At 40.7% G+C, this 18,734-nt stretch overlaps 1 long non-coding RNA gene across 1 annotated transcript; it reads left to right on the forward strand.

Annotated features, from left to right (window-relative positions):
- The first annotated feature begins 2,655 nt into the window (after window positions 1–2,655).
- On the forward strand, window positions 2,656–6,185 carry LOC132826864 (uncharacterized). The gene is made up of 3 exons (XR_009645929.1): window positions 2,656–2,758; window positions 4,082–4,140; window positions 5,773–6,185. It is a non-coding gene; the product is annotated as an uncharacterized LOC132826864 (long non-coding RNA).
- The last annotated feature ends 12,549 nt before the right edge of the window (window positions 6,186–18,734 follow it).

An 18,734-nucleotide genomic window follows, 5' to 3' on the forward strand; every position in this document is an offset into this window, starting at 1 on the left:
TCTACTAAAGGCCATTTTGCACATTTAAGATCTACAGACCCAGAAAATAGCACTGCTCCAGGCTAACTTATTACCTACGTGTTATATTTTTAAAGTTTAATTTTTTAGTACTTTTAGACTGATAGACGTTGAAGGAAAATTTGGCCTTTCCTGACTGCTCCACTAGTCAGTCATGGCTGATATGTTTCTCAACTCCACTCTCCTATCTTCTTCCATACCTTTGATCTCCTTACCTATCTATCTCTGTCTTAAATACAATCAATGAATTGGGGTCCAAAACTGCTCACAATATTCCAAACACAGTTTGACTAGAGCCTCATCAGCACCTCTCTGCTTTTGTATTCTAGCCCTCTTGAAATGAATTTTAACATTGCATTTGCCTTCCTAATTGCCAAGTGAACCTGCACGCTAAAGAGTCATAGAGATGTACAACACGGAAACAGACCCCTCAGTCCAACTTAACCTTAACTGAAACCTGAAGTAGGTCTCCCAAGTCCCTTTGTGCTTCAGATTTCTGAAGGCTTTCCCATTTATGCGTCTATGCCTCTATTCTTCCTATTAAAGTGTATAACCTCACACTTTTCCATATTCTATTCCATTTGCCTCTTCTTTGCCCACTCTCTCAACCTGTCCAAGTTCTTCTGCAGCTTTCCCCCTACATCAACACTGCTTGTCCCTCCACCTATCTTTGTGTCATCTGCAAACTTAGCAACAATGCCTTCAGTTCCATTGGCTAGATCGTTACTGTATAATGTGAATAGTTGTGATCCCAACACCAACTCCTACAGAACTACACCAGTCACTGGCTGCCTTGCTCAAAAAGACCCCTTTATCTCTTCCTGTCTGCCATCAGTCAGTCAGTCAGCCAATCCTCTATTCATGCCAGTATCTTGCCCCCTAATACCATGGACATTATTTGGCAGCCTCCTGTGTAAAACCTTGTCAAAGGCCTTCTGGGAACTCAAACAGATCACGTCCACAAGCTCTTCTTTGCTTAACTTGCTTTTTAACTTCTCAAAGAATTTTAACAGATTTGTTGAGCATGATCTCCCCTTTACAAAGCTGTGCTTTTATTAAAAGCATGTGCTGCATAAAAATACCAGCCAATTGGATCAGATTGGCTTCTCACGATAGTAGTAGAGTGATGTGGATGGTGGGAGTTGCTGTGATTTTGGGGATATTTAAGATTACATTGATATCTCAAATGCTCTAATTTAATGCTGAAAAATGTTAGGAAGAGATAGAATTATGTTGATACTGCTTCCCAATGGCTTCACCCTTACCTAGTTATCTCCTCCAACTTGAGCACCATCCAAGATTTACTGCAGCCCTCCAGTTCTGAATTCTGTGTATTCCTTGTGTGCAAAGTTCCATCACTGATGGCTGTGCCTTTAGTTGCTTTGGCCCCAGTAACCACCCTGTCCAAACTTTCTCAAAGACTGTTAGGGACTGGCAACAGTTGCTGGTCTTGCCACCCATGCTCATTTTGTAAAGAGTCAAACTAAGCTCTGCCATTCTTTCCTGAAAGATCTTTGAGCCTGTGTAACAAATTGGTACAATTTTTCTACAAAGCGGCTTAATATTTTTAAATCAATCTGGTCAGACCTGCTATTATACACCTCTGGGGAAGATAGGAATTGAGCCCAAACCTCTTAGCTCAAAGATAAGAACTACACCACAAGAGCTCTCATTACATATAAGCTATATACATACTTTAAAGGGCACTGGATTTGAAAGGTTAACTCCACTTTGTCTCCACAGATGCTGCCAAACCTGCCGAGCTTCTCAACAACTTCTGGTTTTGTTCTATGTAAATGTAAATCGTTTATTGTTGTCCCGCTGTTCAGCACAGGCGGCATGGTGGCTGAGCAGTTAGCACTGCTGCCTCACAGCACCAGGGACCTGGGCAACCTTGCACCTTATCCCTGTGTGTGTGTGTGGGCTTCCTCCTACAGTCCAAAGATGTGCAGGTTAGGTGGGTTGGTCCATAGTGTCCAGGGATGTGTAGATTAGAACATAGAACAATACAGTGCAGAACAGGCCCTTCAGCCCTTCATGTTGCGCCAACCTGTGAACTATTCTCAGCTCGTTCCCCTACACTATCCCATCATCGTCCACGTGCTTATCCAAGGATTGTTTAGATTAGATTAGATTACTTTACAGTGTGGAAACAGGCCCTTCGACCCAACAAGTCCACACCGACCCGCCGAAGCGCAACCCACCCATCCCCCCACATTTACCCCTTACCTAACACTACGGGCAATTTAGCGTGGCCAGTTCACCTGACCCACACATCTTTGGACTGTGGGAGGAAACCAGAGCACCCGGAGGAAACCCACGCAGACACGGGGAGAATGTGCAAACTCCACACAGTCAGTCACCTGAGGCGGGAATTGAACCCGGATCTTTGGCGCTGTGAGGCAGCAGTGCTCCCTAATGTAGCTAACTACATTGGCAGGTATGTCATTCCACGCCCGTACCACTCTGAGTAAAGTAGGTTAGTTGGATTAATCATGGGAGATGTAGAGGGTAGGTCTGGGCGGCATGCTGTTCGGAGGGTCAGTGTGAACTCGATGGGCTGAAGAGCCTGCTTGCCTACGCCAGGAGGTGGAGAGTGATGAGATACTTTCCGAGCTCTCGGTGATTGGTTCAGGGAGGACTATAAAAGGCTGCTCCCGGAGTTGTTTGTTCTCTTTCACGGCGGGTGTCACCCTGAAAGGGGCAGGATGCTTTCTGCTGTCCTCTATGTTTTTTGAAGGTAAGGTCTCTATTCGGGCGGCTCCTTATTGTCGGAGCTTCCCTCCGACCTTCTGGGTGTTAATTCGATCCGTTTTAGTTTCCGTGTCGTTTCCACGACTTCCCGCGTCTCCCTCCCCACACCCTAAAACTAACTTAGATAGGAATCCCCAAGGAGTCACTGCACTTGGTCTAACTCTTTCGGTCTTTTATTTCATATTTCTCTCCTATATTTTGAAGAGTTAGTTGTTTGATGCTTGCAAAGCCGCTCTTATATTCCCTGCGTCAGCAAACCGAATGAAAGCGAAACTGGACGATTCCTGTAGCAACGATCAATGTTGAATTGGCGATTGACCATAACATTTCTTTAGGAACGTATGTAGCCCCCCTCGCCCAGCGGAAACGGGGGTCTGTTCGTGTGTTTGTACATCCTAACGTTAACATTAAAGCGCCAGTGTCCGGCATCGAACTAACCCAACACCCCACCCTGATCTCATTCCGAGATTACACAACACTCCTGGTGTTTCCGCTTTTAAAAAGCTGCACCATTCCTCCTAAAAAATATCGAAGACAAAAACCCACTTCTTCTTCTGAAGAATGGACTATCTACAATGAGGATGCGGGCCATTCGGCCCATTGATCCACACACTGACCCTCTGAAGAGCATGCCACCCAGACCCACCCCACCCACCATGCATTTCCTCATGGCTAATCCATGCATCCCTGGACACTGGGCAATTTGGCATGACCAATCCATCTAACCTGGGTATCATTGCAATGTGGGAGGAACTCCTGCAGAGATGGTAATAATAGACAAACTCCACATGGACAGCCCCTCAAAGTGGGGCTGGAACTCAGGACCCTGGCACTCTGACGCAGCTGGTGTGGACCACTGACCTACCCTGCCATTGTGAAGCAGTGGCACAATCTTTAACTTGATTCTAGGTTAAAGGAATCTAAGGAAGCTGTGTTTGGGTGTGGGTTTCCAAATTCCCCCTCCAGAAGTTGGAGCACTTATTTCAGGATTGCATTCCAAAGCCGTTTTGAAAGGTTACTGTGCAGATTCTGTCTGCCTTCTCGGGTGACTGTAAGAGCTCTTTGGGTGCTATTCACTCACTGTATTTGCGATGTCACAGTAAACAATTATGGTAATGGCTAAAATAGACTTTTGTATTTGATTGCTGGGTGCAGATTTCACTGTCACCTTACAACAGCAACTAGACTTGTAAATATCCAAATAACTGAATTGTTTTGTTGTTTTTGACCTTGTGAAATATGCTATGTAAACATGTCTTTATTTACTACTAACTACTTGCATCTTAATTTTTTTTCCTTTGTCCCCCAGGGGTTTCCTCCTTTCCCTTCACATGTTCTTGCTTGCAGTAGTTAACCTCTAGTTTTATGGTGAGTACTTTATCTACAGTACAAGTAACATATTCTGAAGGTTGGTGGGAATGTTGCAGCCCATACAATGTTTCCTATTTGGATAAGTTTCAAGATATGATTTAGCTTTGGCAAAAATGGTTGGGGGGGGGTGGTGGGAAAGCTGTAGTTCTAAAGGAAGATTTGGTATTGGGACCTGGGGTCAACAGTCTGATCTGAAAATGAGCAGGATAATAGAGAACACTGTTATAGAATCCTCTTTGTTTTTGTATTTAGACAAACATTCAAAAGGTGTTTGTCATAAGTGGAATGTTGCTGTTCACTGTTACTCTAATTGATTAGAAATGAGTTTCATATCCTGGATAACTGATGGTTCTCCACATCCATAATTCCACTTCTGTTGCTAATACAAAGCTTATGTTACATTCTCCTTGCTCCCTATGAAAATGAGCTGGGACGTAGTAAAAGGGAGCCTGCAGACCTGCATGTTTTCTTCCAATACTTTTTTTAGACACTACATGAGAAACCTCTATTATTTAGGATGGGTGGGCACTATTTCCTTCGGATAATCAGTTATTTGATTTAAATGCCTTTCAGCTGGGTCTTGGAGTTTTTGAAGTCTGCTCCCCATTCAGGAGACTGCAGCGGGACATAGTGCATAAGGCCCCACCCCCAACACTGCCCACCAAACCACATCCTACACTGGCTGCCCCCAGCACAAAATGCACGAGCTCCTGCCTGTGCCCCCAATCCTGCTCCCCTGCCTCAACCCTGTCCCACACTACTGCCCTCCAGGACAGCCAGACTAGATCCCTCTGTAGAACTCTAGGGAAAGCAGAGAGCAGGAGGTCAGCCATTTGGCAACTGTGTGCCTGCTTAATCACTAAACAAAGGGCGTGATCACTGTTGGAAACACGTCTTTGATGTAATGTTTCTATTGGTACCTCAATCTCCTTTGGATAATCGAGGTTCCTCAGTAATGCCACACTTTTTTTTTATTCATTTTATTTCTCTATCAAAGATTTGTACCTAGGTACTTTGTACCTAAGATGGTGTCATTAGGGGCAGCTATTGTAAAATCTTTTCACTTCTATTCCTGTGTTGGAATACACCTGACAAAGGATATTTAATTTGATCCATCCTAATTTTTTAAAAATCATTCACTTTTTTATTTCCTTGAGGTTGAAGGTATGGATTGGCTAAAGATTTGAAGTTTCTACAGGATATAACGGTGTAGCCTGGCCTGGACCATGGTGTGGTTTTAGATTCCTGCCTGGAGGCAGGCAGAATTGGGTTGGTATATGGATGTGAAATTCTCTGACCTGCCCAAAGATCTCCAGTGGGCTCGAATTATCAACCTCTGAGATAAATCTTCAACAGTCTGCAGTGACTTTTCTCCCCACCGTTTAAAAACCTTTTTTAAAAATAGGAGTAAGCATTTAATCAACACAGCGGTGGCTTTGTTGATGGGATGATGGGTTGGTCAAATCTAAGTAGATGTACTGGTGGATGAAGAGTTGATCTTCAGGTTTCCAGAAATATTGCAGAGCCTGGTTTCAAGAAGTGTTGAGGCAGGCTACTCTAATCTGGATCTGTAATGGAATAGTTTCATGTACATGACATTCTTCTCTTCTATGGTTTTTTCCTTGACAGGACAAAAATAGCCTTGCTTCCAGCGGCAAGGAACACTGGTGTCTTTGATGCCAGTGCGCAGAATGGAATGTCCAGAGATGAGCGACTAGATTGGATCCATCTGGAATGTTGAGGCCGGGCAGTTAAAGATGAGAAATTATCTTACTGGTCGGCCTCTGCGCAACTCTCAAAGCAACGAAACTAATGACCACTCAACCAAAGCGAAACAAAACAACCAACCAAACAAACAAACAACTTTTTTTTTATTTTAGCTTATTTTTTTAGTTTGTTTTTTTAGCTTTAGGTTGTCTGCGTTGCTTGGTTCGGTGGGTTGAGAGGCGCCAACCGATAAAGTCAAATGCCTCCTTTTAAGGCTGTACGCATAATTTCTGTCAACTTAAAAAAACAATAAAAAAAGAAAAACTTCTTCTAAATTGTTTCTTTGTCTAACATTATTCCAGTGATAAACTTGTTTCCAATGATACTTTTGACACAACCAACATTATTTCAAGTGTCCCCAAACTGTCCTGAATATTTTATTGTTCATTCCTTAGGCATGGTTTCAATATCTGACTGCATTGGGATTTTTTTGTACAAGTTGGAATAGGCTAGAAAGCCTGCTACTGCCTCACCAGCACCACCTATATTTAAGAATTGCTTTTCAAGCAATTGTGGGCTGGTAAAATGGCATCTGAGACCTGGTGTGGCTGTTGAATAACTCTGGTATTACAGTCACAAGTATGAATAGAGACAACAGGTCAGTTTATTTTTGGTGGGTTGGCATTATATCACTTTCTATTGCCTATGACCTATTATTGGTCACTTAAGGACTTCTTGCCTGTGCCACTGGTACTTGTCCAGCAACTACTGGGCACCTCACCATAAAGATATTGGACTTGTGACCTTGCTGCTCCTTTAACAAAGTTATGCTGTCCTTGATTATTTGTTTTTCAAAAGGGGCTGTAAAGAGGTTCTGATATATCTGGAATTATCTATTTGAGGAGGCTTTTAAGTCTGTCTTTTAAAACACTTGTACAATGAAAAGGGGGTGGCCAATTCTCTCCCAGTTCAGGGTTTGGTTTTAGCAAACATTCTGTATGAGGCTGCTGCTCAAAGAAATAACTCCACACCAATCCTCTTGCTTTCTCTGACATCTCTCTGGGAAGAACAGGTGTTTGATTTTTACTTTTTTTTTTGCCAAGGGGTTATTTATCAGGATGTTGCAATTATTTGGAACCACTGCATTAAGGTGCAGTGGAGTTGATGGGTTGTTATTCTAAATTTGGTTCTCATGTTGGTGTTTCATTCAGTAATCTGTAAATTTTTGTTTCAAACGGAGTGGTTGGGCCCGCTACATCATTCCTGGAATATCCACATAGACCTGCTTAAAACAACTAACAACAAAGGTAGGACCTGGGCTACCTTAACATTTTGAGAGGGTTGGGTCTATAACAGGTTGGGAGCTCTGCAGGATTTGGTCTATAGTTCTGATTTGGGATTACTGTATGTGCACTCAACTGCAGTAAGTGGTAGGTGTTAATGTCTTGTTCTGGATGATTAATTTGGTTGGTTTAAATAGTGTTTGTGGTAGTGGCTCTTTCAGTCACTAAATTTTCTGGGGTTGGAAGAAGTCACTTTGGGAGCTTTTTAAAAGGTGAACAAGGAAAAGCTGCTGGAATTAAGTCAAGCTCGAGTTGGAGCTGCCTCCTGTGAGGAAAGGCCAAAATTTACAGCTGTATCTCAGCATTTTAAATTTGCTGCAAATGCCATCAGAATCTTTGCAGGTGGCTAAAATACAATTGAAAATGAAGCTGCTTGAGTTAGAGGCAAGAGAATGAAACTGTTTGAATTACTATTAAAAGCAGAACAAAGGAAAAGAAAATAGAAGGTGTAGCTTATCTCCCCATGCTTCCGGCTCATACCTTTATTCCTGATGAAGGGCTTTTGCCCGAAACGTCTATTTTTTTGGGTGCTGCCTGAACTGCTGTGCTCTTCCAGCACCACTGATCCAGAATCTGGTTTCCAGCATCTGCAGTAATTGTTTTTTACTTCTGTGTTTGAAAATCAGTTGGCACTTTGGAAAGTCAGCTTAGAAGGATGGAGATGAAGGCAGAAAGTAAGCTTAGTGAGGATAAGCAAACCTATCATCGCCAAAGACCTGGTGGGGAACTGTTTAAATATATTCAAGCATTGCCTAAATTTGAGAAAGATGTGGAAAACACTTTCATCTCATTTGAAAAGGCAGCTAAACAAATGCAGAGGCCAGTGACCATGTGGAGTTTGATCCAAACACCTTGTAGGTAGAGCTAATGAATTATTTGCATCCCTATCAGAGGAGGTATCTGGTGCATATGAGGTGAAGAAAGCTATTTTAAGTGCATCTGAGCTTGTGCCAGAAGCTGACAAAAAGCTTCAGGAATCAGAGGCCCTGATCAAACCTACATTTTGTTTGAAAGGATCAAACAAAATAATTTGATAGGTTTGTTCTATTTTAATACCTTTATCCACCTATGATGCTCTTAAATGATTAGGAGTTCAAAATTTGACTTCCTGAAGTAGTGAGAATTTGTGGAAGAGCAGAGAATTAAAGCGGTAAGATAAGCAGCTGATAATGGAGTTGGTTCATAAATCAAAGTCTGGCTTCCGACATCAATTTCAATCTGGGAGGGATGGAAATTGTGGGGAAAAAAGAAATCCTTACGTGGAAAGGGAAAGGTTGATCTTGGTGAAGATCATAAGGATAACTTACCACAGGGTAAAAAGGAAACCCTTGAAGGGGAAAGAGAAGATTAAAAATAGTGTTTTCACTGCAATAAAGTAGGCCATGTGAAATCACTATGTTGGTAGATTTAGGAAAAGGTACTGGGAAGCCAGATGTAGGAAAACCGGATAAGCCAGTGAGTTTTGTTGGATGGTCATGGAAAGCACAGTGAAGGCTAAAACGCTGCACCAGAATGTACAACCTGGTTAGAGGCTGGTTAAGGAGGAAGTACCTGATCTTCTTAAACCACATACTTCCAAAGGTAAAATTTACTTAGGCAGGTGAAGTGCAGCAGGTATAGGTCTTACAATATTAAGAGACAGAGGCTCTATTCAATCTTTGATATTGAAAGATGAGAAGATATTACCTCTGAAGGACTATTGCTGGAGGAAAGTGTTGGTAACAGGAATTCACAGTGAGACAAGAAGTGCTCTGTTATATAGATTGAGGTTAGTGTGTCCAGTGAAGAATGGAGGAGTTGTGGTAGAAGTACTGGACAAGCTCTCAGCTCCAGGAATACAATCTGTCCTTGCTAATGATATAGCTGATTCACTGGTTGGAGTGCTGCTTACTGTGGTTCAAAAACCTGTAGAAACTCAGGAAACTGAGGTATTGCAGGAAGCATATCCTGAGATTTTTCTTGACTGTGGTAATGAGGTCACAAAGTCACCAATTGAAACAGGAGAGATCAAAGAGTACAGATAAGACAGTTGAAGTGGAATTAGCAGAGATCTTATTTGACAATGTAGAAATCTTTAGCTCAGAGAAATTAACTAACTGAGGTACGCAGAAAGATGAAAATTGGATCAAAAGTATATGATCATATGCTGAAGAATCTTGATGTATCCCTGAATGCTACTATCTTAAAAATGATGTTTTAATGAGAAAATGGAGACCATTATATATTCAGGCAGATGAGAAATGGGGAAGAAGTTCATCAAGTTGTATTGCCAGTGGATTATAGAAAGGAGGTGTTGCAGGTAGCACATGAACTACCTGAAGGAGATAATTTAGGTGGTAAGAAAAACTTAAGAGCTCAAATACAAAAATATTTTAACTGGCCTGGATTGCACAAGGATGCAGCTGAATTTTGCCAGACATGTCAGACAATTGGAAAATCACAGGCAGTAAACAACCCTGCACCTTTAATACCTATTTTTGCATTTGACGGCCCCTACCTAAAACAAAAAGTGGGAATCAGTATTTGTTAACAATAATGGATGTGTCGACTAGATTTCCAGAGGCCATTCCATTATGCAAATCACAGCTAAAAGGATTGTAGAGGAATTAATCAAAATTTTCACTAGATACAGACTAACCACAATCAGATCAAGGGTCAAAATTCACATCAAAAATATTCAAGCAAGTTATGGATAGCTTAGGAATAAAACAATTCAATTCTACTGCAAGCCATCCAGAATCACGGAGTGTGAGAAAGGTGGCATCAGACATTAAAGACCATGTTGAACGTTTATAGTCAAGACTATCCAGATGATCGTGATGAAGGAATTCAGTTTATAATTTTTGCCATCAGATGCATCCAATGAATCGACCAAATTCAGTCCATTTGAATTAGTTATTAGGCATGAAGTGAGAGGACCACTAAAATTGAATAAGAAGAAATTGGTAAGTAATAACTCAAAGACCACATATTTGGACTATATGTCAAATTTTAGGGAATGGTTAAATAGAGTGGGGGAGTTGGCTAGACAGCATTTAAAAGTATCACGGTATATAATGAAACAAGAAGCAGACAAGAAATCAAAAAATTACATTTTTGCTATTGGAGATAAGGTATTAGTGTTGTTTCAAGTGGCAGTTGAACCTTTAAAAAGTAAGGTTTAGTGGATCCTATCAAGTTGAAAGGAGATTGACTATTTGATAAGGACTCCAGACAGAAAGAAATCTGAGTGTGTCATGTAAATATTTTGACAGGGAAGGAAAACAAAAGGAAACTGTGTTAATGGTTACAGCACAGTGAAGAGCCACATTCAGAGGATTCTGAATTGGACATTCCTCAAATTAAATTGGACAATGAGGAAGTTGTCAAAAATTGGGATGAGTTATTGAAGTATCTTCCACGGGAAAATTTAAATGTTCTGAAAGAGATGTTCCTATTGCATGGGGAGATATAAGGAAACAAGCGGGGAAGTACTAACCTAATTATGCATGATGTAGATAGAGGAAATGTTGTTCCAATTAAACAACATCCTTATAGGCATAACCCTCTAAAGTTGGCACAGGTTCGAAAGGAGATTGAACAAATGCTCCAAGATGACACAATCAAAGTTACAGTGACTGGAACTCACCCATAGTAGTGCCAAAACTAGATGTTACGCAATGGTTATGTGTGGACTGTCACAAAGTCAATACGTTACAAAGACTGATGCATATCTGATTCCACATTTGGAAGATTATGTTGAAAAGGTGCATCAAGCAACTTGTATTTCTAAATTGTACTTGCTGAGAAGATACTGTCAGGTACCTTTGTCCAAAAGAGCAAAGTCAATTTTGGCTTTCGTAACACCAAATGGACCGTATCAACTTAAAGTCATGCCATTTGGTATGAAAAATGTGTTAGCCATATTTCAAAGACTAACCAATAAAGGTCATTTCTTGAATATCTAATTGTGTCATATACATACATGACCTGGTGATTTTTCGTCACACATGGAAGGAACATTTACAACATTTATCAGAATTGTTTGATCGACTTCGGGAGACAGGCTTGGTGATAAACCTGGCTAAAAGTGAATTTGCCAAAGCCCAAGTCACCTTCCTCAGTCATGTCATTTGACATGGACAACTGACCCCATGGAATGCAAAAACAAAGTCAATTAGGGAGTTACCATCAACAAAAAGAGCAGTACTATGATTCTTGGAATTGAATGGATTTTATCAGAAATCTGTACCAAACTTTACCACGGCTCCACTCACTGAATTATTAAAGAAAGGCAACAAGTTTCAGTAGACAGCAAACTATCAGAAGGCATTTGACAACCTGAAAGCTGTGTTACCCACGCTCCTGTCAGTCATTCGAGGCAGCGATCGATGCGAGTGATGTTGATGGTGATGCTGTGCCTATCGGGTATTTCTCCAGCAAACTGAACATTCATCAGCAGAAATATTCAACAGTTGAGAAGGAGACTTTGAGCTTGGTGTTCGCGTTATGTCATTTCAATGCTTATGTTCCCAGTAATGTATCTGAGACAATCATATACACTGATCATAACCCAATCAAATTCGAGACTGTTTAGATGGAGCCTGTTGTTACAGCCATTCAATTTGAAAACCGTGCATGTGGCAGGACAAGCAAACATGATTGCCAACGCATTGTCAAGACTTGGATGAGAAACTGAGGTGTTCGGTGGCAGGAGTAAACGAACTTAAATAGAATAACTATAAATTTGCAAATGTGCACTACTACAATATTGTATATGTGTTGTAGGATACTAACAATTTAAGGGGTTTTAAAATGAAGCCATCTTTGGATATTGATTTTTATTTTTTAAGGGGAGACGAGTGACGATGCTGCTCTTTTAACAAGGTTATGTTGTCCTTGATTTTTTTCAACAGAACTCATAAAGGCAGGGTTTCCAATATATCTGGAAATATCTATTTGAGAAGGCTTTCAAGTCTTTCTTTCAAAACACATGTACAATGAATGGGGAATGGTCAGTTTTCCCAGTTCAGAGGCTGGTTTGGTTTGAGCAAGCACTCTGTTTGAGGCTGCTGATCAAAGAAACAGCTCCATGCTGATGCCCTCTCTCTTTCTCCGACATCTCACCTGTAAGAACCTGTGTTTGATTTTACCTTTTTTGCCAAGGGGTGTTTACAAGAATGTTGCAAGTATTTAGAACAGCATCATTAAGTTGTGGTGGTGTCGATTTGGTTTATAGATAGGTTGGTATTCTCGATTCAGTAGTCTGTAAATAAATTCTGTTTTGTTTGAAACTGAGTGGTTGGGCCAGCTGCATTATTCCTGGAATATCCATTTTATATCTGCTTAAAACAACTAGCAAATTTAGAGTCTAGGCTGTAGGCTGCCTTCTTGAAATGTTTTGAGGGAGTATGGGCCTGGTCCATAACAGAATTAAAACATTAACACTGCTTTTCTGTCCTGATGCTGCAGACCCGCTGTGTTTCTCTGGTATTTTGTTTTTGCTGCAGGCAGTTAATTACCTGCTCGAACTTAAATGGAATCATACTTTCCAGGTCTGGTAGGTACTTGCTCTGACTTTCCAACTGATACATTAGGCTAATCTTAGCCAATTAGAATATCCCTCCGTCAGTATACAGCAATTAGTATGACTGATGTAGCAGGGAAAAACCTTCCTCAGGTGATTTCAGAGATATAATCTGAACAACAAGCCAAATGAACAGATACTATATTGGATTACAGCACAGAAGCAACCGACACAACAGAGACTGATTTTATATCCTATGCAAGCCTTCCATACTTTATATTTGGAGCATTTATCAGAAACATTACAATAATTATACACCATATTCAGTTCAAGGTACAAACATTAATTTCTCTCCCTTGTGGATACACAGTCAACTCTCAAGTGACCCACGCACAAACCTGTGTGCTTTGAGATGGCTGAAGAGGTATCTATGGGACATGATGTATCTACAAACATACAGTGCATGAAAAAAAAACTCAAAAACACAGTATTGCATTAAATGTGTGCAAACTGTCTGTTATTCTACTTGTTTACATCTTACAATGGCAACAAACCTGTGAAAGGCATCTTAAAATATCAGTTTAGCTAAAAAAATTAGCCTCTTTCACCTTACTGTACTGGCTCAGGTCAAGCACAATATGATCTGGCATATTATCAACACAGTTGGTATTTTTATTTTGCAGTATTACTACAGCCTTTGTGGCTTCAGTTACAGACAGATGGCTGGGTGAGTAATCATTGGAATCTTCAAGGTCATTGGACTCCTGAGGTGAAGAACAAACCACACCTGCAATTTCCTCATCTGTTAGTTCTGTTGTGCAACATACAATGTTGTTGAACTCTGCATAAGTTTCTGTGATTTCTTCTGCCGGAATTTTCATATCAGACTTCTGCAACTGAGTGAGAAGAGTATCATCATGGAATTAGTTGGCTTCAACTCATGTCCCTGCTCATCAAGTAAGGCTGATGCAATTGGCACTGTGACTTTCGTCACCATTGTCCACATCTTCATGGATGTAGTCACTGGACAATCCTTTCATAGGGAGATCACAATGTTAAATGACTCACCCATTGCCCCATGATTCTACACTCATAGCCTAATACTGATCTGATTGTAATATAACAAGCTTATCCAAGTTTTGAAGTAGCGTCATACTGGACTCAACACAGTAACTCAGTTTCTGTCTCTCTACAGATGTTACCAGACCTACTGAGAGTTTCTTGCATTTTCTGTTTGAGACACAAATTCAGTGAATCGGAGGTTACCCATTCAGAATATTATAGAATTTGATCAGCATAAACCCTTTCTCCAACATTACTGTGAGGTGCTGTGCCAGAGGATGGTCCAATAACTCGGTGTTCTAGTTTAGTAATTTGTCTGATCCTGGCTAGGGATTCACTCTGCTTAGCCTTAGGTCATTTCTTTGCTGGTCCTTGATATTATGATCTCTAAATTTCTCATTTTTACTCTGAAAATCAATTGTGCACACATTCTGACCTTCACCCTTCATTCCAACAGAAATGTCATCAATGTGTCACAGAATTATACAGCGCAAGAGGGCACAGTCAAACCATCACGCCTGCACTAGCTCGTTAAATGAGAATCATTATCTAGTTCTGAAGAAGGGTCACTAACTCAAAATGTTAACTGTCTTTTTTCTCCACAGATGCAGCCAGCCCTAGTTTTCTTCAGCAATTTGTTTTTAATCATTACCAAGTGCCAATTACTTTCTGCCCCATACTCTTGCATAATTTTTAAAATCCAATGCTCTCTTGAATGCTTCAGTTGACCTGTCCCAACATTTCCAGTTAGTGCATTTCATATCCTAGCCACTTGCCTAGTGAAAAACCTTTTTTTCACTTCACCCTTACTTGTTTTGAACTTCACGTTAAATCTATGTACTTTCATTTTGTTTGTTTTATCTACTCTATCCAGCCTGCTCATCATTTTGAAAACCTGTATCAAATCTCCTCTGAGTCTTCTCTCCAAGGAGAACACTCCCAACTGCTTCAATCTTTTTAAAAATTAATACATGAGAATGAAGGCATCACTGGCTAAGCCAGCCTTTATTGCCCATCCCTAATTGCCCAAGGCCAGTTAAGAGTCAACCATATTGCTGTGGGTCTGGAGTCACATGTAGGCCAAACCGGGTAAGGATGGCAGTTTCCTTCCCTAAAGGATATGAACCAGATGTTTTTTTCTCAAAAATTAACAATGGATTCATTGTCATCATTAGGATCCTCAATTCTAGAAATTCCACCATCTACCATGGTGGGATTTTGATACTGAACATTACTTGGGTCTCTGGATTAACAATCCAGTGATAATGCCTTTAGGCCATCACCTCCACTAAATTTATTCTCATAATTAAAGTTTCTCACCCCTGGAACTATTTTTCTCCAATGTGTTCACATCCTTACTATAATGTGGCACCCAGAACTGTTCAAAATACTCTAGCTGAGGTCTAACAAGTGCTCTCTGATATAATTCAACTTCTGGACTACACTTGCCTTCCTCCTCTGCAGAGGAATGTCGATGGCCGTTTGTTGGTGTTAAATAAAAACTGAAAGAATAGAAGATGCTGTTCAGAAACAAAAACAAGAAATTAGTGGAAAAGCTCAGCAGGTCTGGCAGCATCTGTGGAAGGAAATCCAGAGTTAACATTTGAGTCAAGTGACCCTTCATTTGACCCAGAATATTAACTCTGATTTCTCTTCACAAATGCTGCCAGGCCTGCTGAGCTTATTCAGTAATTTGTATTTTTGTTCATTGATGTTCCTTTCTGACTTCACCCTCCTTATGTCAACTTTATCCCATCACAGGACCTTACTTTAACTCTGGACTCTTTCCTACTGTTTTCTCCCTAATCTCTTTTTACTACTAGGATATATGTATCCTATTAAATTCAATGTCACCAGTCCAATGCAACTTCAGCTTTCTATGTCTATTTCTACGTCCAATCCAAATCAACCTCTTATTTTCTTCTTTCCTTACCTCTCTTCATCATGCCTTTTTCATTTTACCCCTTTTAATGGGTATCAGGGAGGAGTTATACCTGGTGGTAGGAGTTATACCTGGCACAAAGGAAGATGGCTTTGGATGGAGGAAGGCAGTCATCTCAGCTCCACGACATTTCTGCAGGAACTCCTCCGGGTAGTGTCATAGGCCCAACCATCTTTACCTGCTTCATCAATGACTTTCCCTCCAATATAAGTTCAGAAGGAGAGATGTTCACAGATGATTGCATAATGGTTAGCGCAATTTGGAATGCAGAAAATACCAAAGTAGTCCATGTCCTGATGTAGTAACATAGACAATATCTAGAGAAGTGACAAATAACATGAACACTACACAAGTGTCAGGCAATGGCTATTTCCAACAAGGGAAAATCTAACTATCCTCTTGACAATGATTGGCATCACCAAAACTGAATATCCCACTGTCAACATCCTGGAGGTTGACCAGAAATTGAACTAGGGTAGACAGATATTTACTGCAGCTACAAAAGCAGGTCACAAGCTAGGGATTCTTTGATTAAATCACCTTCTGTCTGGACACAGCCTGCCCATTATTTACAGAGAAACCTCAATTATCTGAAGGACACAGGCGAGCAGTATTTCATTCGGATATTCGAATGTTGGATAACATCGTTAGCCAAGCATCAGGACCTTGAGATCTTATCCGGATAATCTGAAATTTGGTGAATCAAATGCGGGATAACTGAGGTCCCTCTGTGCAAGGCACAAGTCAGGAGTATAATGAAATATTCCCCAGTTGCTTGGATTAGTGCAACTACAACATTCAGGGAGATTGCCACCATCCAGGGCACCACATCCACAAGCATTCATTCCTATCACCACTGATTATCAGTAGCAGCAGTAATTACCATCCACAATATATACTGCAGAAATAAATAAAGTCTCCATTGACAGCAGATTCCAAGCCCACAACCATGTAGAAAGACAAAGGTAGCACAACAACATCCACCTCCAAGTTCCTTTCCAAGCTACTCACCGGCCTTACCTGGAAATGTTCCTTTATTGGTGCTGTCAAAAGCCCAGAAATCTCTCCCTAATAGCATTGTGAATGTAACTACACCAAATGGACTGCAGCAGTTTAAGCTGCATCTCACTATCACCTGCTCAAGGGAAATTAAGGATGGGTAATAAATGCTAGCCGAGCAAGCAAAGCCCACATCCCATGAATGAATTTCAAGGTATGCTGACCTCCCAAATCCCTATCCTTACTTTGAGCCCTCCTTGACTATACTTGACCACCTTCCTAGGTTAGACTCCCTTAGAGACAAACCGACAGCTTCCCTCTGTAGCAATTTAGTGATCTCTAAAAGGTTCATCCAGACATTTGATGTTGCCTCCTTATAAATAGCAGCCTAAATTGTGATATTCTCTGACCAACCGCCCTGCCCAGAATGCCCATAGTGGGGAAATCTTGCTCCCAACAGCCCCTCCTAGCACCATCCCTGCCACTGGACACCTATAACTGGCCATCTCAACATCCCTTCTGGAATGTCTCCTTCCTTGCAAACAAGGTCCTTGCCATCCAACATATTAATTTGGATAATTAAACCAACACATTTCATGCCACTACACATGGCCTGGACAGACCCTCACTGAGAGAGAAGCTGTCACCCAACCACATCTTGATCTATCACTCCATGCAAGCGGACCTTTTCCTCCTTTGCTCCCCCATCCTAGTGTTGAGCTACCCCCCCCCCTTATGATGAGGTGCTATCCCATTACTGTCAGATGAAAAGCATCAAAATCGAATTCAAAGTCTGAATTACATTGTAATACACAAATTTCTCAATTATAATACCATCCCTCCACTCCATGAGCCCATGGTTCCATTCCAAATACACAGTAACTGTAATAGACAGATCAGTAATGGTTCCCCTTATTTCAAATGCTAGATCATATTTGGCTCAAGTTGTGGAAGCAGTTTGATATTTATATAACAATTTGTTTTCCGTTTATGGTATTATAATCTATTCCTCTACTTTCACTCTTTTGCTCATGGCACACCACTTACCTTTGTACTTTTGCACAGGTCATCAAGTTCCTTCATTACTGTGTCAATAGTAACATAGTGCTGGGGCCCATCATGATCAGATCTGGCATATTTTACAGTAACAGAATTCTGTGATTGTTTAAAGCAGTTTATTAATTAAACCAGTCAGTAGCAGCTTTAATAAGAGCAATGGAAAAAAATTAAGAGATTTAAACAAAGTGCTGTCCAATGTGTAATAACAGATTAAAACATTCACTGCGTAATTTCATTGGCACTCAGTGCTCTAAACAGAAATAATTTATCTTGAAATTCATTTTGCTGATGCAGGAAATCTGAACAAAAAACAAAAACAAAAACAAAATGGAAGAAATACTCAGTCAGGCAACATCCGCAAAGAGAGAAGCAGAGCTAATGGTTAAGATGACTTTGGTGCACAGATACTGCCTGACCTGCTGGGCATTTCCAGCATTTTGTTGTTTTTATTACTGAAGTGCAAGAATATTTTGAGGCAAGGATTTGTTCAGATTAGGCAGGAAGGTAAAATATTCAGCAATGATCAAACTGAATGGCCTCCTCTCATTCCTATGTTTCTATCACAGACCCTTTGTTAACATTGCTGCATCCCAGCAAACAAGCTGCAAATATTGACACTCACTCAAAAGAACAAATTTTCCAAGGACAGTGACAGCAAACTTTGATATCAGAACATAAATATTCCCTGTGGTTATTCAGAGAAGTTCTCAAAGTTATAAAGTTTTTTTATAAAGTGAAATAAAGTGATTGCAGTGACAGAGAATTGGTAAGAATAGATTTAAAATAATTGGCAAAACAAGGAAGGGGGTATGTTTACTGTAGCAAACTAACTTGGATTTCATTAACATGGTTGTGGTGAGTTTCACAGATAAGATACCAACCCTGTTCCTGCTCGCTGGTTTTCGAAGGGTAGAGGAACAGCAGTTCCCAAACCTGAGAGATGAGGACAGGCAAGGTAAGCCCAGACAGGGAG

Source organism: Hemiscyllium ocellatum, chromosome 23, assembly GCF_020745735.1.
Source record: "Hemiscyllium ocellatum isolate sHemOce1 chromosome 23, sHemOce1.pat.X.cur, whole genome shotgun sequence".
Taxonomy (NCBI): domain Eukaryota; kingdom Metazoa; phylum Chordata; class Chondrichthyes; order Orectolobiformes; family Hemiscylliidae; genus Hemiscyllium; species Hemiscyllium ocellatum.